The sequence below is a fragment of the Crocodylus porosus genome, unplaced genomic scaffold (assembly GCF_001723895.1).
Source record: "Crocodylus porosus isolate Cpor-Errol unplaced genomic scaffold, CroPor_comp1, whole genome shotgun sequence".
NCBI lineage: Eukaryota > Metazoa > Chordata > Crocodylia > Crocodylidae > Crocodylus > Crocodylus porosus.
Genome location: NW_017728915.1, coordinates 35744451 through 35770489, shown reverse-complemented (window position 1 = coordinate 35770489; position 26039 = coordinate 35744451).

Sequence of the window (26039 nt, the reverse complement as noted above, 5' to 3'; positions counted from 1 at the left end):
GTAAAGTGCAAATGGATCGTTTCATAATCTCCGCACCACACCCAGTACTGTAAATTCTCAGATGGACCCAGAGGACGTTCAGTTCCAGCAAATGGCCAGATCCTCAGAAACTGGTGTCATTCCTTACACACTGATGAAGCCAAGTCAGTTGTATCAGCCAAAAAATGCAACTCCTGGCAGGGAGCAAAAGGAGGCACTGATCATGGGCTCACCTGATCCTGAACAATGAAGGGGAAATTTCTCAGTGGCAGATGCAGTAGTAGAAGTGTCTTGGAAAAAGTTGTGATTGCTAACAAGTTGCACAAGTAGTGGATGTTGAGAAGGAGAGGATAGGAACATGTAGGACTGATGGGCTTTCTTTGTTCAGGGGTATAGATAAGTAGGAGGTGGCAACAGAGAACACTTAGAAAACAAAAGACTCACAGTTAAGCTGTTTCAGGCCCTTCTGTACTGACGCTATTTCCATGATAGGGGGAGGGGAGAAATAAAGACAGGAAGACCACTGAACAGTTTGTGAGCCTGTGTTTGGATTTGGAAAGATACAGTTTGTGATCTGGGTTGTCATGGTGATCATATCGGATTTCAAAATTAAGGTAGGTATTTGCAGCCACGTTCAACTTGCCAGTGCATGGGACCTCCCTGGCATGTGAGGATCATTAGGACACCAATGACTCATATCAAGGGGCGCGTCTACACGCACATTAAGGTGCTTTTTCTAATGCACATTAAATTTAGTACCTCCAATATGAGGTACTAAAGAAACGCACATTGGACTGCTTTAATGTGCAGTAATGAATATGCATGTTTTTAAAGTGATGCTCCATGTGCAGTAGCCTATTTTACTGCACATTAGTAGAATTGCATGGTTTATGTGACACTTTAATGCCTAGTAAAATAGGCTACTACGCATTAAAGCACGTCTAGACGCACCCAAGTTGTCTGTGAGTGGGACTGTAGCATCACCAAGCAGTGACAGTGAGCTCTTGTTGTATCATTTGCTGTTTTGTTAACGATCAGCGTTTTTAAGAAGTGAGTCCTGCTTTAGGACCCGGTCCTTGGGGGAGCTAAGCATCTAGTTACCTACAAGAGAGGCAAGGATTGGTGTGGGTAATATCTTTTATTGGAGCAACTCCAACTGCATGGTTGGGATAGTCAGCCAAGCTTTTGAATGCAGGGCATTCCTCCCCAGGTCTCTGTTGGAGTGATGGTGTAGCCACGATGGTCCAGGAATTCTCTTTTGCATAATTCCTGCACCATTGTGGCTGCTATGTAACTCCAACGTTAGATAGACTGAAATCAGAGTGGTTGTAGCCACTACACATCCAGTCGGCGATCTTCAGCCTCCAGCCAAACTGGACCCAGAGATTCCCTAGCATTAAGCCCTCCCCAGAGCAGCTGAAGAACTAAAGGACCAATCCTGCATCCGTTGAAGTCAATAGCTGTTCTACCACGAACCTCAGTGAGAGCTGGACAGGCCCCAAATGAAAAAAAAGACTAAAACTCTATAACATTGATCAACAAACAAGCTGCCAGAGAGCCAGGGCTCTGACGTACCGAGTGCCAACATCTCTTCACTCCAGTGGGATTTCGGAGTGCTCAGCATTTCCAACTTTGCAAAGGCGGTCCACGTAATCCTGCGGTCACATACAATGGGAAGTCTGTAGTTCTGTGTCTCTCTGAAGAGGAATAGGATCCCATGGCAACTTTTATTCTACAACTTGCAAACAGAAAGCTTTACAGCAGGGCAACAGAGGGCACGGGAGGCAGGGGCAGAATCACAGCCCTGACACATTTCTCTTGGACATTTGTGCCTCGTTGATGTGTCTTGGCTCTAGAAGTCTCCTTTGTGTGTATTGGGAAGGCCGATGCCAACCTCGCTGCACCTCCCTGTTTCTGAGCAGACTGCTCTGAGACACCCCAGGCTCTGAAATGCTAATAGAAGATGCAGCCTGATGACGTGCCAAGGTCAACATTCAGGAAGAGGTTCAGGGGTCTCCAGTAGGGGTTTTGTACTGAAAAGCCAAAGAAACATGCACTCAGCTGCTCTGAGCTGTAATCCCCTTTGCGGCACTGACTTTGTGGCACTGACTTGGAAAGGAGTCACTTATTTCTTTGCCCCATCAGTGAAGGTTACAATACCTGCGGAGCCTAATACCTGCGTAGGCTGCAATGGAGGAAGAATTACAGAATCTGGGGGTGCTATTCAGGCAAACCGTATGCCCAGTGACAGCTCCCAGTGTCAGCAGGAGATTTTGACTCAGAGTATGCGAGAGGCTTGGAAAGTAACATCCCATATGAAAACGCTAGGGATTGTAAAGCGAGGGATCTTCATTCAGTGACTGCTTTGGGGGTCCATGTGCTCGAAAGATGCATCTTACGTAGCCACTGAATAAAAGCTGCAAGACTATTTTGGTTCAAGTCCAACCTGTGGACCTTTCCTTAATGCTAATAACAAAACCCCTCCTTGATACAGGCTGCAAGACACATTTTCTTTGACACTCTCCTGCATTGTCTTCCATTACCATAGACTGTGCTGAATTTTTGACTCAGAAGCCAAATATCTTGTATTCCTAGCCCCCAACTATACCAAACACCTCTTTCTGAGCCCAGCTCTTGTTTAACGATAACTCTGGTACAGTGGCTTTTTAACAACCCTCTGGAAACAGCTTGCCTTGTGTTGCTGTGCACCCTGGCAGGTCAGCAATTGTTAGCATTATACTTAGCACCACATTAAACATATGCTGGGTGAAATCAGCAGACTCTCCAGCTGAGCAAATTGCTGGGTGTTGCACTGGGATTGTGTTGGTGCTGTGGTCATTTACTAGATGAGCAAAAATACAAACCCACCCCTCACACAGCCTCCAACAAGGGACTGCAGTGCACGCCAGCTGTCAGGGTGGGGAAAGCACTGTAATTGGAGTGATTAAAAGCTCACAATGACAACAGACATGCTTTCCCACTTAAGGTGGAAACAGGCTGTCCGCTAAAGCTTCTAGCTCCTTGCCTGGTAATTTTAAATGCTCTAACTCTTAGTTCTATCAGCTGGCTGTAAATGAATACTTACCATTATTTTTATTTGGGAGAATAGACTATAAAGGGATCCGTTGACTTTGGTACCATATACCAATTGTTATACCAACCATATACCAGTCTCTTGACTTTGGTACCATCTGTACAGGCGTGTTCTTCCACTCATGTGCACCTGTGTCATTTCAAGCACGGACACTGAACCAGGGGGTCTGGATTTTAAAAGCAGATCTATGCTTGGATAGGTCATAAAATAAATGACACTTTATATATGTATACCTATATCCAAGCACTTCAGTCAGTCTAGAAAGTGCTAATCTACCTTGCCTTCTGGTTGACTTCAGACTAACATGGCTAAATACATCTTTCCACTTTTTATGACCCAATAAATGACCCATCTGTCTCTTCAGGGTTTTAAACAATAGGAGGGTTTTACAATGTTGCAATTTTTCCACACCTATTTGATAGGACTCCCAAAGAATAGGATCCAAATGAGACAAGGGTCTGGGGCCAAATCCTCAGCTGGGGGAAATTACTTCAGTGCAAATGAAATCAGTAGAGTTACTGTCATCTCAACTAGCTAACAACCTAGCCCTTTGCAAATGGGGATTTATGACAGCTGTGGAATTGGCCAAGCTGTGTGTGGGTATATGAAGGGCTTTTCTGAATCCCCAGAATAAGGCCAGGTTTGTGTTTTATCTCAAGAATTTCTCCACGTTGCTCAAGAAATCCTTGATAAGAGGGAAACCCTGGGGGGACCAAGCAGCACTGTCCTCTACTTCCAATTGTTTCACTCAGACAAATGTCATGCTGAATAAAAATAGCCTGAAAGGAAGCGTCTTATAATTGAAGAATCTGCTTGGAGCTGACAAAGGAAGCAAAACTAAAATACCATGAAACGCCTTCAGTCTCAGAAGCTGCAACTTGAAATACTTTATCAGGTCCATTTGTGTGTCACTCAAGAGGGAACTTGGTAGAACCAAAATGAGTCGAGTAAATACAAAAAGGGAAATGTGTGGAAACAGGGCGTGGGCGTCTAGTTCCCTTTTCAAATAGTCTCTTTTGAGATTAGGTTAAGTTTTTTTACTAGACTCACTGGAAGCTATGTGAAAAAGTCCCCATTGGGCTAAAGCCCAATTTATTCTGTGCCACTTAGTACTAAAACAAAAGGATGCTAACTTAAAACCTGGTCAAGATCTGCTACATAGATAGAAAATTTTCTATGAACAGCATGTTATCATACTTTTTATAATACACAATTGTCTAGTTAGTGCCTTCCTATTCACTCATTTGGTCCCTTTCCATTGATAATTCCCTTTTTGAGTTATAGATCTATGAACCTATGGTGAGGCAAAGGGGATTGGGAATCCTACAAATGAGGAGACAGGGAGAATTGAGTCTACTCTCAACTCTATTATTAGCTTGCCACTGTCTGCCTCAGTTTCCCTATGTGGAAAAAAGGACTAATAGTTCCTTTCCTTTGGGAAGAACTTTGAAATCAACAGAACTCTGGCCCCAATCCCAAAAGTTGCTTTTGACAGGACTGGACACTACAGTCTTATTATTGTACCTGCTTTCTTTGATCATCTCCAGGGCCAAATTCAGATTTCAGTTCAGATTTGCTGCCATGGGAGAATTAGTTTGCAAAGAAACCCACCTGCTCCAATCCTTTCCCCACAGCTGCATTGGAACAGAGGAAAAATCACTGCCTGACAGTCATCTTTGCTAGGATTAAACAAATGGTCCGATATTTTTTTTCCACTGGGTTTGCTGATAGAGAGCATGGCGACTGTGAACATTTGATTGCATCTCAAACTGGGAAGCCTAGATGAGCTGGGGAAGAATGAAGAGATGACTATTTTTCTTTCCTAGCTTCCTGGTTTTCGTTCAGCAAAGTCTGTGTCTGTTGCATTTAAAGGCTGTTGGACTGAGAAGCTTGGCTCCCTCCAAGTTTAAATGCAAACAAGGGTATGAGGTGGTGAATCTTCTCTGAGATGAGTCTCCCTCTCCTTACTCACACCTGGCTGAAATCTAGAGGCCTGTTCCTCTTGCCCAGTGAAGTAATGCTCACTGCTCAGCATGTGTCATGATATCAAGGCCATACATGAATAAACTAGAAAAAGGGTGTGGTTACTCCCTGCCCTCCTCACTTCAGACAAATTTCTCTCTGTAAAAGATCCCTAATCCGCTTTCTTACAAAATGCTTGGGTCAAGGATGAGGTCAGGGCAAAAAGGAATGGCTTGGTAGAGCGATGGCTTGAAACCATTTAGGAGGCGATTTTATTTTACATGCATAGCTGATAGACCTCACGAATCAAAAGGCAGCATCAATTCAGGCAATTTTCTGGTCTGAGACAGTGGCATTCAGCTGGTTCAGATTTTGATGTCTCTTGCATTCATGTACGTCTAGAGCAATTCTCCTGAAGTCACTGAAGCTGCTTCAGGGTAGACCAGGCAGAATCCAGTCCTTTGAATTTTGCTGTGAACAGCCCTTGGAAGGAGGAGGCAGGGGAGAAACTGCAAAGCGTGAGCCAGATCTTTCGCCACCTTTTCATGTTGCAGAGACGTGCTTCATCCTGTCAGACGTGGTCTCACAAACAGCAGAGCTGCGCGAGCCAGGAGACACTGGCAACTGTCGACAGGAAGAGATGAGAGAGAGTCTTGTCAGATAAGATATTTCTTAAATGCCACATACTTAGCATCTCAGGGATTGTCACAGCCCAACAATGGGCTCCCAGTAACTCAGGGGACAGCCTGTTTCAACACATTTTCAAGGCAATGTCTCCTTGGGGGAGGTGAGCCAGTTAGCTCCGAAGCTGTGGGGTCGAGTCAAAGTCCACAGCAAAGTAAAATAACCTCTCTGTGATCCTGCTAAGCAGCTAGCTGGAGTGGAGACCAGCAAGAGTCTAAGCGGGGATTTGCCTAGGGTGGGGGGAAGCGGGAAAGCCACCAGACCCAGAACAGCTGCAAAGCTGCAATAATCTGACGGGATTCATTTCAGAAGGAAATGCTCACGCGCCCAAGCACCGGTGACCCACTCTGCAGAATCTGGCACCGCCGCTGCCAGCGTCATCATCTGGCTGGAGCAGGAAGCGAACAGGGAAATGAGCTAGGTGGAGTTGCTCCATCAGCACTCATCTTGCCAAAAAATCGTTGCTTTTTCATATGTGGCTGCCGTCCATTTGCAACCGCTCCCCTCTGGGACCCACCCCAGGATGCTGCTTCTGGGGCACTGATGATGATCCAGCACATAAGAAGCTTTGGCATATGTATTCCCTTTTTTAGAAGTCACTAGGATTGCTTTTCTGGTTCAGTTTACACAGAGCACAGCCCACATCAGAAACCCACCCCTGCCTGAATTACGTGGACCGAGCACTAATCTTGGTGTGTGGAAACTAAAGAACCCAAATTCAAACCCCCTCTTATATTCTAGGCATCATAGATGGAGCACATTAAATGCCTGAAACAGGCTGATCCGTGGGGATTGTACATTGTTCTCATCCCCCACTCCTGTCCCCTCGCCCCTGCCCCCTTAAAAGCTTAATCAGGAAGACTTTTGAAATGCTGAGAAGGCATAGGGCCAGGCTGCATCAAGAATGAGGGCCAGGCTGAGGTTTCCAATAGGTTACTTCGTGGAGACGGATTTCTGTTGCTCTCACACTGCCTGAGCCCAGATAAGCCGAACGACAGCTAATTTAATGACATGACTGAATAAACCTGATGCAGACAGCAGACAGGAGCTGTCAAAACAGCAGAATTCCCTCAATCTTTGGTATTGCAGATCACCAGGCAGGGGTCCCGTGTCTGCCTAACAGCAGAACAGCCCACGTGAAATTTGAAAAATAGAAACCGCCCTTGGACAAAGAAGACAGGTACAAGCAATTTAAAAATCTGCCCATTTAAATGAATCATGTGCCTGCTCATGCTGGTCTATAGGAGAAAGGCATTGGTCAATAAGTGCCTCCACAACTGTGTCTCAGTCTGGTTGTGACTGACAAGTTTTTACAGGATTTTTCAGTAGGTGGAAAATTTCTGTACTGCTGCGTTCCAGTAGGAGGGCTGTAGGTACAAGGCTTAGAAATGCATATAAGTGGAATCGAGGAAGACCTGAAATCTCTGAAAGAACGTCTTAAAGAACAGAAACTGTCTCAAATTAATTCAAAATGTATTAATTGGCAAGAGCAGAATGCCCAATGGCTCTCTCCAGCTTCAGCATCAGCTGGGAATAGCTCTTGGATCTCCCAGAAACCTTAACACCTTCCAGACTGTATCTGGAAGGAACAAAAGATTTACAGACATCAGGACTGGTCAGATATTGGGAACTTCATATCCAGGAGACAACACTTGGGATGATAATGCCAGGATTATTGCGTGAAATTTGGTGGCCTGTGCAGTGCAGGAGATGGGAGCAGTTAGTTATAATGATCCTTTTGATCACACTGTGGTTGAGGCACTGGGCAGGGATTCAAAGTGTTTGGATTTAAATGTTAGCTCTGCCACAGGTTTCTTATATGATGTGGGGCAAGTCACTTAGTCTCTCCAAGAGAGATCCTGGCCCCACTAAAGTCAGCAACAAAATTATTTCATAGACATAGACATTAGGGGCTGGAAGGGACCTCACGAGATCACCGGTTCCAGCTGATTATGTTTGATTTAAGGTGGGGGGCGCTCAGATGTCAACTTCATGCTGTTTCCCCTTATATAAAACAGGGAGGATGATCATTTATCCCACCTTTTGGCTGTCCTTAAGCATGGAAAGATGCTAAGTGTAGTACTGCTGTCTTTCTGAATGAAACAGCACTACAAAAGGATTCCCAACGGTACAGCCAAGGTAACAGCCAAGGTAACAGAAACAGATGAAGTGGAAAAGCAGGGCATGCCGGCCTTCTTGAAACAAACACATCAAAGACGTTCTCTTTCTCAGACTAAAGCAACAGCACATGTCAACAGATCTGGACTTGAACTGTGTATCCTGCATGCTGCAAAGATTAACTTGGTGCACACACGATATAGGAGTTTGGATGCCTTTTGTGTAAGGTTTAGCTTGTTAATCTTGTTTCTTGAGCAAAGTTTTTCTTTTCACATATTCACGCTTCCAGAGAAACTTCTCCTCTTTCTTTGGCCACAGTGGGAACTTTGCCTGCAAAGGCAGTGTTGGATCAGGTCTTTAGGAAGCATTAGAGGAGTGCAAACATTAATCAAGGAAAGGAATAATTTAAGGTCGCCTGAGGGGTTATCACGAGGAATAACAGGGTGAAATTTAGCCACTGGAAATTTAGATTCAAAGTCAAGACAGCTGTCTTATCAACAAAAACAAATAGATTATAAAATGATCTCCTATGATATATATGATTTCAATCATTAAATATTAGACCACTCATTCATAGCATACATGAGAGCTGGCCAAATAGCTCAAAGCTTTCCCACTAATAATTGTTACATTTTGTTTTAAATTACTTTTATCCAATTTATGCACGTTTTATGGACTTTTTTGCTCTGCAAATATGCTAGCACTTTGATAGCAGAAAAGATATTTTTAAGCCTGATTTGCATATTTTGCCTTCAAAAACACGATTTGAAATTTGACCTGTCACTGTCTAGCTTTCTAAGTCATCCAGTCAGGGAATATGAACAATGCTGGGGTATTTCTGTAACTACACTATACATCTTGAAGTTCATGTAGCTAACAATTCTCAAGAAGCTGTGCACAACATAATTTGCAAGCTGAGAATTAGGTGCTGGTGACATTTATAAATATCTCTAATGGCAAATACGCATGAGAATTTTGCAGTTTGTCTGCAAACAGAAAAAGTAACAGGATTTGTTGAAATGATTTGCTATGAATTATTTACCATAGTTCTCTGTATATTAATGTAGAGAACAATTCTACACTGATTGATAGAACATAGAAGATGATCTAATAGGCCTTTTTCATCTTGGGGGCCTATGAATCAGTAAAGACCCTGGAGATCTTGCTTATATATCATCCCTTACAACAGTTAGCATGCTCCTGATGTGAAGCTGATAAAGAGCATGTGCTACAAAACTCTCATCCTTGCCTAGTAAAAGCTTTTTCATTTTCTCATAACAACAGAATAATGGCCCCTGACCATCTATGCCATCAACCAGGTATAGAAGCACAAGACAATGAACAACATCAATTCTCAGCCATTTTAAAGATTTTGGGGGCACACGTATGTCAAAATATAAACTGCTGACAATCCTTTCTAGCAAGTCTATCTCAAGGCCCATGTGAGACCAGTCAGTCACTCTGGGCTTTCACCCACTCATCATTTTATTTCAACCCATAGTTGAAAATGGCACCATCTGCTTTTGAAAATCACAGAGTGGCAGCTGGTGATCAGTCCTCTTTACGGAAGCCACAAAGTCTGCAGGTCTTAGTGATATTGTCCTGATCAACTCAGCCAAAGTTAATTACAACATTGCTGGAATTAATTAGTGGCTATCTTTATTTCACCTCTGTTGTTGTTCAGGCAGTCGTTTAGCATTTGCTCACGATTTGGCAATTATAGTGAAATGATACGTCTTTAAACGAACTGCCCTGAATCCTCGTTGATTTAGATTTACAAGGGCAAGTCCTGTTTTTCAAGTAAATAATAGGGCTATATACTTAAAAGGGAACTGTCAGTTCTCATTACCACTTAGCTGTGGCACGCTAGTAAGAAAGTTGCATCAGAAAATAGGCTTTGAGAAAGTCATATCAGAAGCATAAACTGCTGGGTAAGTAGTATTCTCAGTTGGTGTAAAAAACAGCCTGTGTACAGTAGAGCCGTATGCATTTACAGCATCATTTAAAAAATGAAGCCAGCAATCAAGAGGGAAAGAGAGGGAGCAAACTCAAGAGAAGAAAGATGGAGCTAAAGAGGCGTGAGAAAATTGTGAGGGACAGCTTAGGAGAATAGTTTCTTTAAATACTACAGTAAAAAAATCCATGCAGTATTTTGGGTATGTCCTTGCTATTTCTGTAGAGACATTTTTGTAGTATTATTTCTACAAACTGCACCGCTATGCATGGAGGGGCTCAAGTGGAAGAGCGACAATCCCGACTCCTTGGGCTGTCCGGGCTCCGGCCTGGCTGCTCCGCCTATGGCTCTACATTGGGGGCAGGCAGCTGCACCCCCTGGGCCAGGCACCGGTGGCACAGGGGCTGCAACGAGCCACTACAAAATGCCCTTATTCTCAAAGATTAGGACATTATCATTATATTGAATATTTTGCACAGCAGAGTAAAAAATGGCAGCGATCTTCCAGCCCTTCGCCATATTCAACCAGGCATTTGAATGTCTTTACATTCCTGGGCAGGGAGTGGGGGTGGTCTCGGCAGCCGCTCTATTTAAAGTGCCTGCAATGTCTCGTATATTTAGTGTCCCATGCTTCAAAATGGCAGCGGGGCCACTTTCACTAACGCTCGTCAAACGGCCATTAGCTAAAGCACCCATGCTGCCACTTTTAAGCCTAGGGATGCTGAATACACGAGACAGAGGCTGCTGGAGTGGGGTGTTTCATTTTAATCACAGAAAAATGTGGATTTGGAGTGGGGGGTTTAATTAGAAAATTTGGGGGTTGTTTTAATCAGAGAAAACCAGGATCCCTGCTAATTAGCACATTCCAGCAGACTCGATTAATCAAGTCTGCTTTGATGTGCTCTAATTAGAACGTGGGAGCAGACACTGGGCACGTGTATATGTGCTACAGGAAATACATTTTCATATTCACCAGCTGTGTTTTCTAGGCTTTCCATGTGCTGGAGACATTACATGCATGAGACTCAGCTTTGCAAGGGGAATTTTGTTCAAGGACGTAGAAGTGGAATACTCTTTCCATTGCTCCAGAGAGGTCTAAGGGGCAGCAGGACTTCTTCTGGAAGCAGATTTATGCTGGAAACTGTATTTCATGTGAGAACTCTAGTTTTAGCACCAGCCCAAATGCCATGGTTCTGTTTGGCACTTCCTATTGCTACTGTCTTTGGGTAAGTGATGCTAAACTTACTACTTCTGGTTTTTCAGAACTAAGAAAATAGCCAGGAAATAATTTCTGTTATGACCAGTACAGTGACAAGACAACACACCGGTCCATATGTGATTTGCTGAGCTGACTGGTCATGATGAATTAGGAAAGGCAAGATTACCCTCAATCTATAATGAGAATTTTTTTGCTTGTGGTGGGGCAAAAGCCTGGTGGTTCCCCCAGCAGAGGCAACTCCTTCATGGTTTCAGAGGCAATCAATGAAAGGCATTCCCAATGCCATTACGCAAAGGCAAGACTAGCAGTTGGAGCACTGGGCCAGGATGAATCCTGAGCTCAAAAGTGGGGTGGAGTTGAATGCTTAATTTATTTGGTTCCTGCCGCTAGGAAGCCACAGAGGCTCACGGCTGTAAAGGGTCTATTTTTAGAGACCAGAATCTTATGAAATTATCATGAGTTTGAGATGCATAATACATGAGAGGGCAGAAGGTGCAGCCTCTAATCCTGCTTTTCATACATTTTGCAGTTTACAGCTGTATTTTGGTCTAATCTGTCATATGATGAGGATGTTGGAAAGAGGGATGGAAACAAAAGGACTTGCATCTCCTTGAGAGAAACATGCTTTCTTTTCCAAATGATCCCCCTTGCAGTTTCTGAAGATCTTCCTTATTAAACAGAGGAGCAACATCCTTCACTGGAAATTCAAAAGAGGACATACTCTATAACAATCATAGAGGTTTTGTCCCAACAGCCAAGGCTACAGCTGGGATGCCCCTGTGTTGGAAAATGCTGAATAAGCATTTAAAATAATCCAAAACCTGTTCCAGGAGTCAAGTGAAGGCAAAACTGAACCACAGGAATAATATTATTCAAACTTACACTGCATCCGGACTTTGTTACAGCAAGTTTGGATTCACCCAAATTTAAGCTCCTGTACTACTTTCTGTAAATCATTTCAATAACACCCCAGTAACTTCACAAACCATTCCCAACACTGAAAAATGACATGCATTTTCTATTGCTATCACAGGTGTGTGGAAGCAATTTATATGTGCTAAAGGCAAATAAAATGTCAAGATGTGTTTTCCTCAGTAGTTGGTGATTCTCCATGGCAGTTTGATTTGATTTTAGAAATACACACGTCTTCCCCCCCGCCTTCTTTCCTCTTGGGGATCAATAACTATTCATTGTGTGTCTCTGTCTAGATTAGAATCAGTACAGTAAAACATTAAAACAGCCGAGGTCTTGATGTTGGGAAAGGTCATCACTTGCGTTATGTTCACTGGAGCAGGGATAAAATTGATTAAAATAAAGAATGGAAATCTTTCTAATAAATAACTGGTTGAGTGAGCAGGAAGTTTAATTTGAAAATGAGCTGGGAAAAAAAGACTCTGTATTCAGTAGCAGCAAAATAAACAGAAACACATCTCCTTTTAAGCCCAAATCTGCAAATATTGTACCAGCAAAGCTCTTTGCCGTCTCTTCCCTGCCCAGAAGTAGACTTTAACCAGTATGTCCCAGGCAGCTGGACTATAAAAGCAGCTCCTAGTGTTCAAGGGAAAATGGGTGAAGTTACTTTATGTAAATTGGCAGAGATCTGCAGATCTCAGCAGAACCAGACAGTCGTTTAGATTTCAACAGAAATATGCGGTTCTGTGCTCTGCTAGGTAAATTCTGCAGCTCAGACTGCGAATTCTGCAGCTCAGGGACTATTATTTGTACAGGACCAAGCACAATGGGCCTTTGATATCCAATTGTGGCTTTGTTTAATGTTACTATGATGGATTTCACTGACTCCAGCAGAATTACATTAAGAATGAATATGGCCTGTTATTTATACTGAATGGAATGTGTAATTAATTGGCTATCTGTAGTGGTTTATGGAAACAGATTCCAGATGGATGGGGATTTGTCATGGTGTTTTCACTGGCATCCGCAGCTTTTTAGGGCTTTGAAGGAACTCAGTTCTCTCTCTCAGGTAAGTCTTTCGAGCCAGCATTTCTATTTCCTTTTGATATCCCATGCAACTGCTTAAAGCAACATCTATACAGCTCTGAAGATAATACACCATATGTTTCCTGGTGATCATCCATGTAATAAGAGATACAATGCAGGCAGCAGCTGGAGCAGCTGTTCCCCATCTTCATACATGTATGACACCACATCTGGTCAGCTCATGGCACAACTTCTTGTGCACGCCCGAGTGCTATAATTGAACTTCCGTAGGGCTCACAAGTACCGTAACACCAGCTGGAGTTGCAATCCTTATCTAGGGAAGTCCTAAGCTGGAAAAAAACTTTGGCACTAGACTTCAGACTGGAATGCCGACTTTGGGCAGTATATAACAGCTCCAGGGACTTTTTTTTGCACACTCGAGCAATATTTTGTTGCTATGGTGCTGAAAGCCTTTGAAGAACGCTCTCAGAGGAAGAGTTTTCTTCCAGCTTCCCTGTGCAAGACATGGCCATTTTATGAGCACGTGAACAGCATGAACTCATGGATCTGTTGCCAGCAATGTGGCTGCCAGTGCAGCACACATCAAAGGGAGCACATCTGTAATGTTGCAGAGTAGGTTGTCCTCCTACACCCGCACCTTTTCTACAGCTAGTAGCAAGCAGGAGCTAATATCACGGCTCATCATGTTGCCCTACATTACTTGACATACTCATGGAGGCAAAATGCCTCCTTCAAACACTGTTTATGGGCTACAGCTGTTTCACACTCTATCCCCTACCTTGATGAGCCCTCTATAGCCTCAAGTGCTATATTTTTTCCTATATAAACACCCAGGGGAGCTAAACAAATGGATGGATGAGCACTGCAGCATTTAGTCCTCTGTGGAATACAGTGTACATAAAGCATGCCTTCTTTACCACCTCTCCCATCAAGCATCTTAAACACTTGCTGTAATGCATGGTAATGTAAATGCATGTTTTCAGTGCAACACAGCACCACTAGCTTAGCACTCACAGGGATCTCCTGACTTCTTCAGGGTAGTTCACATTAATGTAACACAAGACGTGGACCTGAGTAGGAAACAGAATGCACTGCCATTTCTCTACCCAGTCCTTCCCTTGAACCTTTGTCCTTGGGGCCTTGCCCCTCTCAGATTATATGGTGTATACATTTTTCATATTGATGGCCACGTTCTCTTTACATCAGCGTTTTCCAGCAAAATGAAATCTGCAAAACTGATTCCACCATGTGTTAGCATGAATAATAAATGAGGCCAGATGATTGTTCCAAATGGCCAATTATCAGGTTATGGCAGAGATGGACCAGCAAAAACGATCAGGATTTCACATGGAAATCCAGTATCAACTTTCAGCACTACCCCACCTCGAAGAATAGTGACCTCCCACTCTTGTGAGAGGTGGCCTAAACAACTAGGTGAGATAGCCTACAGAGCAGATCTCCCAGTGCCCAGGTTTGGCGAACATAATCTATCAAGTTGCCTTTGATTATGTGACATTTTCCAGGGCTTCACTGACATTTAAATACCACTGGGGCAGTACTGTTAACACTTGATCGATAACAATAATCAAAATGAAAAAAAGGGACCAGAGGGAAAGTACTGGGGAGGAAGGATGAAAGGAAGTAAATATGTACAGGACAGAAAGTGAGGTTGTATGGAAGGAAACACTAGTATGTTAACTGACATTGCAATTAGGAAGAGGAGGAATTTTTATCATTCAGTAGAGATTGAATACATTTAAATTAAAGGAAGTAAAGCCACATTCCAATGGTGTTAAAATAAAAATAACTCTATGATCAACTAGGGTATCAAACTGGCTTCCCATTCTGCAAAAGGTCAGACTACCGCTCGATCAACAGCAGCTCCGGAAGGTGTGATTTATTAATAAGAGGCATACAAAAAAGGACAGGGTTTGATTACCTCTCTTAGTAGTTTTTAGCTTCACTGTTGCTTACATCCTTGGTTTTTTTCCATTTAAAGTTATCCTTCACATTTGAAAACCACCTGTCACAGAAACATGAATATACTATAGTTGCCTTCCAAATAGATTCTACTTGGATCCCATATTTGCCTCGATTTTTATATAACTGGCACCGAGGCAGAACGTTACCATTTTGATGAGAATTTGTTATTTTTAGAACCTGTAGAATAAAGCCTCTTCCTGAAAAAAAAAATGAACGGCAGCTCATGAAATTTATCCCGTACCATGAGAAATGCGTCACAAAAAGCTGAGTTACTAATAACTGCAGGGCTCCTCTCTATCATAGTAGGAGTGAAAGGCCATTAGCTCCTCCTGATGTTTTATTTCCTCAAAACCCATCTTGTGGCCACAGCAAAACAGGAATCAGACCATTTCAAGGAATTTTCAAATAGCGCCAGAGACCAACAAATGCAGAAGGCTTGCACTTATTCCAGCAACAGCATGTGGCTAGATGAGCTATCGCATTAAATACTGATACTGGAAACAAGCAAACATTTTTAAAATCACTTCTTTTCTGGTTTCACAACACTAAAAATACACAAAAAACAACTTTCTTGCTAGCATAGTGATAAAAATACATTAACACCTCAACCTCAAACATGAACATTTTTGTCTAGGTTTTTCTTTCCTTCCTTTGCTTTAGTCAAAGCAAATGTCCTTGCTGTGCTTTTATCATCAGCTAGTTACAGAATGCTGGGTTATCCCTAAGATTTATCCCAATGCTGGTGGCTGTGTATAATTTCATGGGAGAACTTGGCTCTTTTTAAACCCTTTCATCATAATGGTAAGGCATACAGCACAAATGGGTTTGTATTGTCTCTACTTGGCTGGTTGACTAGCTATTGTGCTGCTGTGACTTCATTCCCACTGAGGGACTTGCTGCTAGTGCAGTCCGATCATCATGTTTTAGTCATGACAAAGAGAAAAAAAACCTGTGCGAGGTTATTTAAGGCAGTTGCTTAACTGCTTTTGTGTCGTGTCTGATATTGATTCACTCTTAATTGTGCTTGGTTTTCAATGACACTTACGTGTAATAGGCAATTTGATCCTGCCATGAGGCACACTGTGGGTTGATTTTTACGTAGGGACAAGGCATTCTTTGTTTGGGACTCGAAGATTAGCCTGTAAAACAAGCGAAGGGTTAGATCCTTCTCTCTATAGGTTTTAACAGCATGGTCATGAGAACCTCCTAAATGCATTTCTTTATTTATTTGCACAAACAGTGCTGGGCTAGGAAGCACTGTCCCCAAACAAATGATGGGAACTTCAGTGTTCAGGTTTTTTAAACACATGGAATAAAGTGGTCAAGGATTGGACCTACCAGTTTTTTCCTGCCCCTAAGCAGGATTTCTAGGCTTCATGTATTGTGTCACAGTCCAACTATAGACTACCCGGAAATAGAAATCCTTCTTTTCCGCAGTGGTGTAAATCAGGAGGAATTCTATGGTAAGCAAAAGAACAATAGCTTCTTTCCTTCCTTTCAGTGTCATCGCCATAATGGTAGAGGCACCTGTGATTCTGAATGCTTGAAAGCATATTATAATAAATGCCCCTCCATGGTCAAAATCACCTCTTCATGGAAAGGAAGACAGCTGCTAAATGGATCCCAGGAGCTTTCTGAGGCAGCTGGCTTTCTGAGTCCCGTTCCTTTGAGCCACAATCCCTGAGCAAAAAGCAAGCTACAAAGGAGAAACTTCTTTATCCAGTCAGGGGGAGAAAAAATGAGGGGAAAAAATATGTTGGACAAATGTGTGGTTCTCCAAATCAAACAGAAGAATTTCAGGAATTCAGAAAGGCAAAATTATGGTAATACTTAATATTTATATTGTGTTTGCAAACATGAATTATTTAATATAATTATGCAGTCCCACAACATCATTCATGTAAATCATATGATTCATTAACAGAATATGTTCATTTTCTTGCAACGGCAACTAAGCGGATTTGACATCTGGTCCTGCTATGTTGCAGCTGGATTTTTGAAAAGAGACTTTTTTTAAATAGGCAACAAAAAAGGACGAGTTCCCAGAAACTCATGCATGAAAATGAACCCTCTGCAAACCATGCAAATGTGCGTGAGATCCTGCTTCAACAAATGAAGTATGAGTGCTTTTTAGGCTAAATCTAGATACCTAATAGGGCTGTGCGAAATGGCACCATTCCATTTTGCCTTCAGTTTCAACTGCCTGAAGGAACAGCGTTCTGTTTCGAATTTCATTTCAATTCGAAACAGCTATTCTCTTCCGTTCCGTGGAAACTGAAAGGCTGTTTCAACATTTCGCTGTGGGTGGGAAGTCAGCCCAGCAAGGCTAACTTCCCACCCCCAGTGCTAGATCGCTCAGGGGGCGAGGAGTCAGCCCAGCTGAGTTGACTCCCCATCCCTGGTGCTAGATCAAGCGGGGCGGAGCGAAGAGTCAGCCCAACTGAGCTCAGTCCCCGCCACCCCATACCCGATTGCAGTGCCGGGGGGGTGGGGGAGTGAGTCCAGCTGTGCTGACTCTCCACCCCGCACCCAATCGCAGCGCAGGTAGGGGAGTGAGCCCAGTTGGGCTGATTCTCTGCCCCACACCTGATAGCAGCGCAAGGTGGAGAATGAGCCCAGCTGGGTTGACTCTCCATTCCCCACCGCTGGATCGCAGCGCCCCATGCCCCCCGCCCAGATTGCAGTGCTGGGGTGGGGAACTGAGCCCAGGCTTCCCCAGCACTGTTATCGGCCTCTGGCAGCAAGAGACAGGGAGAGCCAGGGCTGCGCTCCCAGCTCATGCTGGAAGTGCAGCCCTGGTTCTCCTGTCTCTTGCTGCTGGCTTCAGAACTTTAAACATTTCCAAACTTTTGAAATGTTTCCACTAGCCTCGTTTGGTTTTGAGGCTGTTTCAAAGCCATTCATTTTGAGCTCAAAATTCATTGAAACGGTGTCAAATCAAAATAACCAGCGAAATTTTGCACAGCCCTAATACCTAATCTGTATAGACTGACAGAGACCTGCCTTCCTGGGCTTTGTCCTGTCTAGCTGTGATGGATAATTTTACAGGCTGAGACAAGTTGTTGGGCACTAGTAGGTACATCTACACTGCTGATGGCAGCAGCATGCAGAGGTACTGGAGTTGGCACTAAGCACACAAACTACAAGCATTAAAGTTGTGTTCACATGGTGCTGCATCTGGACTAATTAGGTTTGCTTCTGAGCAGGTCTTACTACCCTGGATGCAATGTCATATGTGTGGGGTTATACTGCTTCTGGTTCAGGAAATGGCTCAGATGCATTTGGTTGGTTCTGCCTTACACTGTGCAAACACACCCAGTAGTACTCACTACACCTAAATATATGTAAACCATATTCTCCCTTCACACACACGCTTGACTTTGTGCACAAAGTAAAATGCAAGCCTATAAAATACATGTTAACAAGATCAGGACCTTATGATGTACTTCAAGCCTAGTGCAAAGAGGTTGGCCAATTTTATGGCTGTAACTTTGCAGTCTTTCCTCAAGGCAAAGTTATTTTGGTCTTCTCCCATTTGAAGGTGGGCAGAGGGTCACATCTTGTACACTGGGTGAAGCAAGGTGAGACCACATTAATCTCAAAATCAAGGCCGTTGTCATAGAAACCAGAACAGAGTCTTGGAGGTCTAAATAGATGCATTTATATACCAGAGATGAGAAGCAGCATTTTCGAAAGTATGGTTACACAAAGGTCCCTAAGGAACAAGTGCACATATTACAGGGGTGGTCTAAAACTTGAACCCAGTAGCACAATAAAACATTGCAGTGTAGGGTCCCATGTGAATGATTGTTTTCTGTAAAACAGTGGGAACTCTTTGGAGTAAATGGCACTTGTGTATGCACAAGGGAGGGAGAGAGAAAGAGACAGTGGTTGTCATAGAAACAGCCTATTCTTTCTGAGTAGTGCAAAGTAGCATGCAAAAGACAACATTGTAAGTGACCTCCACACTCCCACTTATAAACGCTATTTTGGTGGTGTTCATTATGTTTTTGCTGATACGTTTTACTCTTCTGAAATCAGGTTGTCTACCTTTGTATGACTTCTCCCCATTTTTCAGTGCATTATATATGAAGGCACAGCAGGAATGTTAGATACATGTAAGAGAAGGGAGCAGTAGTATTAACAAGGAGAAGAGATGGCAAGTGATACCACGATGTAGGTATGTAACCTGCAAGGTTGCTTTCTTCTTGTATTGTTACTATTTGCATTACACAAGAGCTCCAAGGATCTCATTGTGCTGGGCACTGTGCAAATACTTTGTAGGGACAGTGATTGTGTCAGGCACCCTAGCAATACCTGACCAGGTGATGCATCAGGCTGATGACATCACCTCTTTGGTTTAAAAGGGCAACTGGTTGTTATTTAAGCCCACCTTTGACAATGGTCTGCAGGCTGCTCAACACCAATATTACCTGCATGCTAGCTGCCTTATCCCTGATGTCCTCTCTCATGGCTCATGAGCTTGTTTTCTGATCCCTACTGATCCTATCTCAACCACCCATGCCCTGGTCACGTAACACCTTGACTCAAAGAGCTTGCTATCTAAATAGATAAGGCCGAGAACAATGGACAGGAAAGAGAAGAGCTGACTTGCTCAACGTCATCTAGCCAGGAAGAGATAGAACTGGAAGAGAATTAAGGTCTCCTGGCTCCCACTTTAGCACCGTATCTACTTAACCATGCTCTCTTCCACCCTTAACTCTGTCCAGAGAGCATGGCCCAAATTGGTTCAAGATGGCTGGTTTTGCTAGCTGAGTAGTACACACTGTGCTCTCTTTGAGATGCGTTCTCTCTTTCATTATTCCCATGATATAAAATGCACCTAATCTAGATTGGAAGTGCCTGCCTTGCCCGTTGCCTGTGGAAAACTTACAACAGGTCTTCAGGCACCCCTCAGTTCAGGATTGTTTATAATTCAAGGTTTTTACCTTTGAGATCAGTGCTAATAAGGATATTTTCACTTTGACAGAGCAGAAAGATAAAGAGGGGGCACATGAAATATGCACTGGAAATTAGGGAGCAAAGAGATAAGATCCACTACAAAACTACACCTCGTTGAAGAACATATCATACTCTCTTGTTTATAGTCTGAGCTTCCCAAACTTTGAAGTTGAAGTTTTTTCCTTTCCCTAGCACGTTGGCAGATCTGTCCACTGAATGCCAGGGTTCAGATCTTACTTGCCACTGGGAATCAGATTTAGCCAACCCAGGAGGAACAGCCAAAGCTAAGGAAAGAGCAATGATGTAGCGATATGCAGGAATCCTGGTCACCTCTGATTAAAAAAAAAAATCCCCAATTTTCAGATTTAAAAAAGCAACCTCAAATCCACATTTTTCCATGATTAAAATGAAACACGACATATATATATATATAATGTGCTATGTTTCAAACTAGACATGTTCCTAACCAATGAGCCCAAAATCACCAAAGCTGAAGTGTCCCCAAATTCACAGGTACTTTGAGCAAAAGGAATAATATTTAAGAATGTTCTGTTCTCTTCTTGTGGAAAGTAGTTTAACTTTTGGAGCAGGGATTGCAGCTTTAGCTAATCAGTGACAACTGGCTACATCTATGATCTGTCAAGAAGTACTTTTGCCAGTGATACCTGGAATGATGACTTGGACTTTGAAATCAAGGCTACTAAGGCACTACGCATTGTATAAATATACTTTGTAGGGTCAGTCCTTTTGTCAGAAAACCTAATAGTCTGCCTCACCCAAGGTATGTCAGGGTGCTATCAGGTGGCAAACATTTGTTCAATGAAAGACAACTCCTGGGTTTCTGACAGATGTATTGGCGATGCATCAGGGGAGGCATGTTTGGGGGGGCATGTGCCCCCCCCCCCCCAGATTTGTGTGACAACAGTGAGACATAGGGCATTGGGCTCAGCCTGGCCAGAGCCAGGGCCTGGCAGAAATTGAGGTGGCGGCAGTGGCATGGTTGTTGTACCTACAGTGAAGCATGGGGATGTAGCCAGGCCAGACATAATGCCCGGCAACAGCGGGGGCAGCAGTGGCAGCATGGAGGTATGCCCTCCCACTGGCAGCACTTACATGTTGCCTGTGAATAGAACATATGCTTAGAAGCACACGTTCTACCCTTAACCTGTAAGAAAAACTGTAAGTCACATGTGAGAAAAGATAAAATACCATGGAAAATAAACTACACTGAACAAAGCAAATCAACACAAAATTTAAACTATATATTCACTAAAAGAAGAAGCTACAGCAACTGACATGCAAAAAGAGCTATATGTAACAATTGTGGAGCTGCAGTATTAGTTGCAGGAAAACCAAAATAGCAGGGAATTTACTGGTTAACTTAATGGTTCAGAGAAGACGGATCCCTTTTCTGTCACTTTCTGAGCCTTAAGCCTCTTTTCAAAGCCCAAGAGTTCACCATGCAGCAGATGACAAAACACTGGTTTCTTGTTACATGGTGGGTGTAAATACCATGCTGTGCCAAGAATCACAGCTGTCCTGCTGAAAAAGATTTCCTTTACTTATAGCTGCAAGTCTAAAATGTTTGTAAGGTTTTTTTCTCCCACTGTTTGGAGAAAGAGAGTGAATCAGTGTGTGAGACAGAAGCAAACAAGGGTGAAACAGGTTTCAGGAATGTTACCCCAGATTCCCACTCCCACTCCCACTCCCACACCTCTTCCTTGCTGGATTCAAGTTTAACACTGCTCCACTCCTACCCTATTATCGACACGTCCATATTTTTGGAACTGACAAATTCATTTTCATTAGAAAGCTCACTGGCCACTTAGACACCCCTAGGGTGTTTTATTCAGAACCAGGTATGACCGTGCCTCGATCTAAAAATCTGGAACATGGTGATGACATTCTCCATGTCAAAAAGTGAAACAGCAGAAATATAGGCTGCTCGCTTGGAAAATTAGACCTTCCTTTCCCACTGGAGGCCAAATAATCCCTAGCTTTTGACTGTGCAGTATTATAGAGGAAATATATAAAGTTGTGAATCACAAGACTCCAGGGAAAACCTCCTCATTAGGACAGAAAAAAAAGTCTCATCCAATTATAGAAAGCCCTCAAGGACCAAGGAGCCCTATCATTTTTAAGAACTCGTTATATTCACAGGAAGACAGAATTCTCTCCCTCTGATTCCTTTCATTCAGTTACAGTTGACAGCACCTGGTCAGTCCTTTATAGTCTACACTGATTACAGTTATTTGCAAATAAGAAGAAACAGATTAGGCAATATAGGAAGTAAACTGACATACTTCAATCAAACCTAGTCTGTGATGAGCAGAAAACCTGTAGAAAATATAGACACATGTGACTGTCTACCACTTAGCCATCATTTAGCCAGCACTGATGAAAGTATTTTCAAAAATGTTCCCTTGCTTACAAGGTGAATTATCATATTAAATTTACTGCATATTAAATGTAAAAGCAAAGATTATCTTCTACAAGGTTTTTGCTCTCTCCTCTGGGGCTCAGACTGTGGAATAATTTAAGTCACAAATGATTTATAAATATCTACTATCAAACAACAGTACTGAAAGAGTGTTAAACACTCAAGAATTAGGGAATCCCAGAATTCAGTTGAGTTTTATCATTTGAGCTGTTACCACATGCCTATGGACCTGAACAAACTTGCTTTGAACATGATTAATGTGGCATGAACAGCCACAGTGAAATATCGAGTTAAACTCAGAACAGCATACATGAGAGAGTTCATTAGGTATGAATTGGGCCTTAATTTTTGTACCTTCATTTCTGTCTGCCTAGCTGTTTGTACCTATACCACTTAGAACCTCACTTGATCTCTCTTTAAATCAGTCCTTTCATGCTTATTCATGTGAGTAGCTGTACATCAGGGACGGCCAGTTATTTTGGGTGGAGGGCCGCTTACTGAGTTTTGGCAAGCCATCGAGGGCCACATGACAGGCAGCCCGGGGCAGATAAATATTATTTTTCTAAATTTTTTAGGGGATCCGTGGGCCAGATACAATGGCCTGGCAGGCCACATCCGGCCAATGGGCTGCATTTTGCCCACCCCTGTTATACATTCATCCCTGCTGTGATGCCCCTGATTGTTTCCAAAGAAGGGATGCATGTGATCCTGGATCTTTGACAGGAGTACTCTTCTGAGAGAACTGCCATGGCAGTAGTTAGTGCATATATTGGATGAATGATTGCATTAATGGGGGCAACCCCTTAATATAAGAGTGACCATCTTCCATTAAGTAGGGAAGTCATCCGTGAATCCAGAGATGATTAAAGAGGCCAATCCGAAATCCACATGGTTGCCTGCAGACATGGCAAACAGTTCCAGAAGGAAGGAATGGGTCCTGATGACGTCAAGTCACAGCTCTTCCTCTTTGCTTTTCTCGTCTATCTACCTCCATAGCAAAGCGAGTTTGCTCAAAAAGACTGATGCCTTGTCCTACATCATGGCATCATTGCATAAGATTCGGTGCACAAATTTCCCATGTATTGATGTTAATATTGCATTTCTTCAGATTGGCCTTCAGGGTGTCCCTGAATATTTTCTTTTGCCTGCTTCTAGAGTGGTGACCACTGGTGCAGTGGAAGTATAGGACCTGTTTCAGGAGCTCGTTCTCGGGCATCCTTATGACACGTGCTGTCATGTCAGGGCAGGAATGATTGCATAAAACAGAGAGAGCCAAACCCTCAGGCCTACTATGTACTACTGAAGTGACACAGTGTCTCCACCTCACCTAGTAACGCGGTGTCCAGGAAATCTCCGGTAACTGGAACGGCACCCAGTATGAAACAGAGCAGCCTAGAAACACTTAGAAGCCTGGTTCAGGGAGCTGTAAGAGTAACCTGGAGGTCTTTCTTATGCTGAGCCCAAACTAGTCAGCTGGGAAGACATGGGCCATAGCACTAACTATAACAAGAGCTGAGTCTCTTATTACATTAATGATTGTACTGAAATACGGTTTCTGAATGCGAGGCTGCTTAGGCAGAGGAAAAGTTATAGTGAAATATAAGCCCGGCACATCATTTCTTATATAGATCATCTTGTAAGGCTTCTTCTTGACTATTTATAGAGCTATTTGATTATCACTTTCTGTATAATATAATGCTATTATAATATATAGCATTTGAAAAGCACTTACGCTGTACAATCAGTAATTAATCCTCTCCATATCCTTGAGGGCAACCCAGACAAAGAAAGTTTAAATGACTTGTTGAAGGCCATTCAATTTGTGCCATTATTGACCCTGATGTGGTTCTGCTGATTTGCAGTTATGTAGAACAATTGTAAACATTGTGAATGTTGACTAATTTAGAACTGGGATTCAACTGAAATCTAAAGAAAACCTGCGTATGTAAAAATTGCATGCCATAACAAAAGAACACCTTTTATTACCAGGAGAAAGGCTAGTTTGCGGTGAGTTCTGAGAGTCAAGATATGTGGTTGTATTTTCTTTCAGAGACTTTCCTTTTGACTTTGGGCGTGCTACTTAAGCTATTCTGCTTTTATTGCCTCACATAAACTAAGGAGACTGTAGACCTCACTGGGTTTCTGTGAGTTTAAATTAGGAGTTGTATCCAGCTTCAGCGGTGGGGCACAACATACCTTTGTTATGATGTGCAATGGATCGGGATACTTTGCTCATGATACAAGGCATATCTTAACGTGTCTCCTTGTATAAAGAAGTAGTTGCTCTACCTCAAGGCAGTTCCTTCCTGAACTGTGTCCACACATTCAGGCACGTGCGCGTGCAGCAACTCAAGTAGAAGCAGCGCAAATTTGAGACGGGGCGTTTTGCCTCGGCGCACGTGCCTGGACATGCACTTTGGCTTGGGGCAAATTTTGCCACTTGAGGCAAAATAGCCCAGCCTGGCTCCTCCCGAATCTGCAGCCATGGGGATCGAAAACCAGGCAAAATAAATTGAGAACTAAACTTCCAGAAAACGGCAGCGGTGAATGATACTTTGGGTGTATGGTTTCACCCCCAAGTGTTACAATCTTCAAACTAGAAGGTTCAACTGAAATAGAAGCTTTATTGCTGCACGTGGAATGACTTGAGGAGAATTTGGGAAAGAATAAATCCTTAATGGATTTTACCATGAAAAGAATAGGAGTGTTCAGGCCCAGCATAATGGAAAAGCACTTTAAAGAGAATATAGCCTTCAGCAGGTAATATTCATCATATAAGTTTATTTCCTTCCCTATGTTTTATGTTTCTATAAACACAAATAACAGAATATAATAAATGTCCTAAGAATAGGAGTGGATGGAACAGTCATTTCCTTCTTATAGCAACGTCAGCGAGATAACAGAAAACACTGAACAACGGGGATAGACTGCCATGAATATGAAGTGAAACTGGGCTAGATTAGTTCAGCTGTGAAGTCACCAAGCAGCACAGACTCTGACAAACTTCTTCCAAAATTTCAATATTTATGCTTCTTGGCAGATGTAAAACTGAGAACACCTGAAAACATTGTAAGTTCTTTGGAGCTTTTCAGAGGAGTAAGAGACATCATGCTTGTGTCCTGGCCAAATTCTCTTTCTGCTAACAGAAGCCCCCCCTTCCCGCTAAGTGGACAAGAAAGCTTTTCACAACTGCATACGTGATTACAATTGTGCACACAACAGCAGCTGCAACAGCAATCACACATGCTTGTGACCATCTGTGAAGATCTTGAGGTCTGAACATCAGAGAGAATATTTTGACCCAGATGCCTTGTACTTTGGCAACCAGAGTGTATTTTAAATGAAACTCTTATCCAATCTCTCCTCATTTAAAATGGACTCTTGAGAGAACCTGCTGAGAACAATATAGCTGCTTCCAGTTCAAGGACTGAACTGGTTGAACTACATACAGAATTATTAGGTAAATTTTAAGTGTCTGATGATTGGCATTATTTTAATAATAAGTAATAAGACACAGGCTTTCTGCAATGCTTCTATACATTAAATTCAACCCATGGTTTAGAGCGGTCTTTATAAATACATACCATGCAGTATATACCATGCTTATATTTTAATACACCAAAGAATATGTTGCTGTAGATGTTTTTTGGTGACAAGATACCTCTTGCCTGATGGCCTATGACAC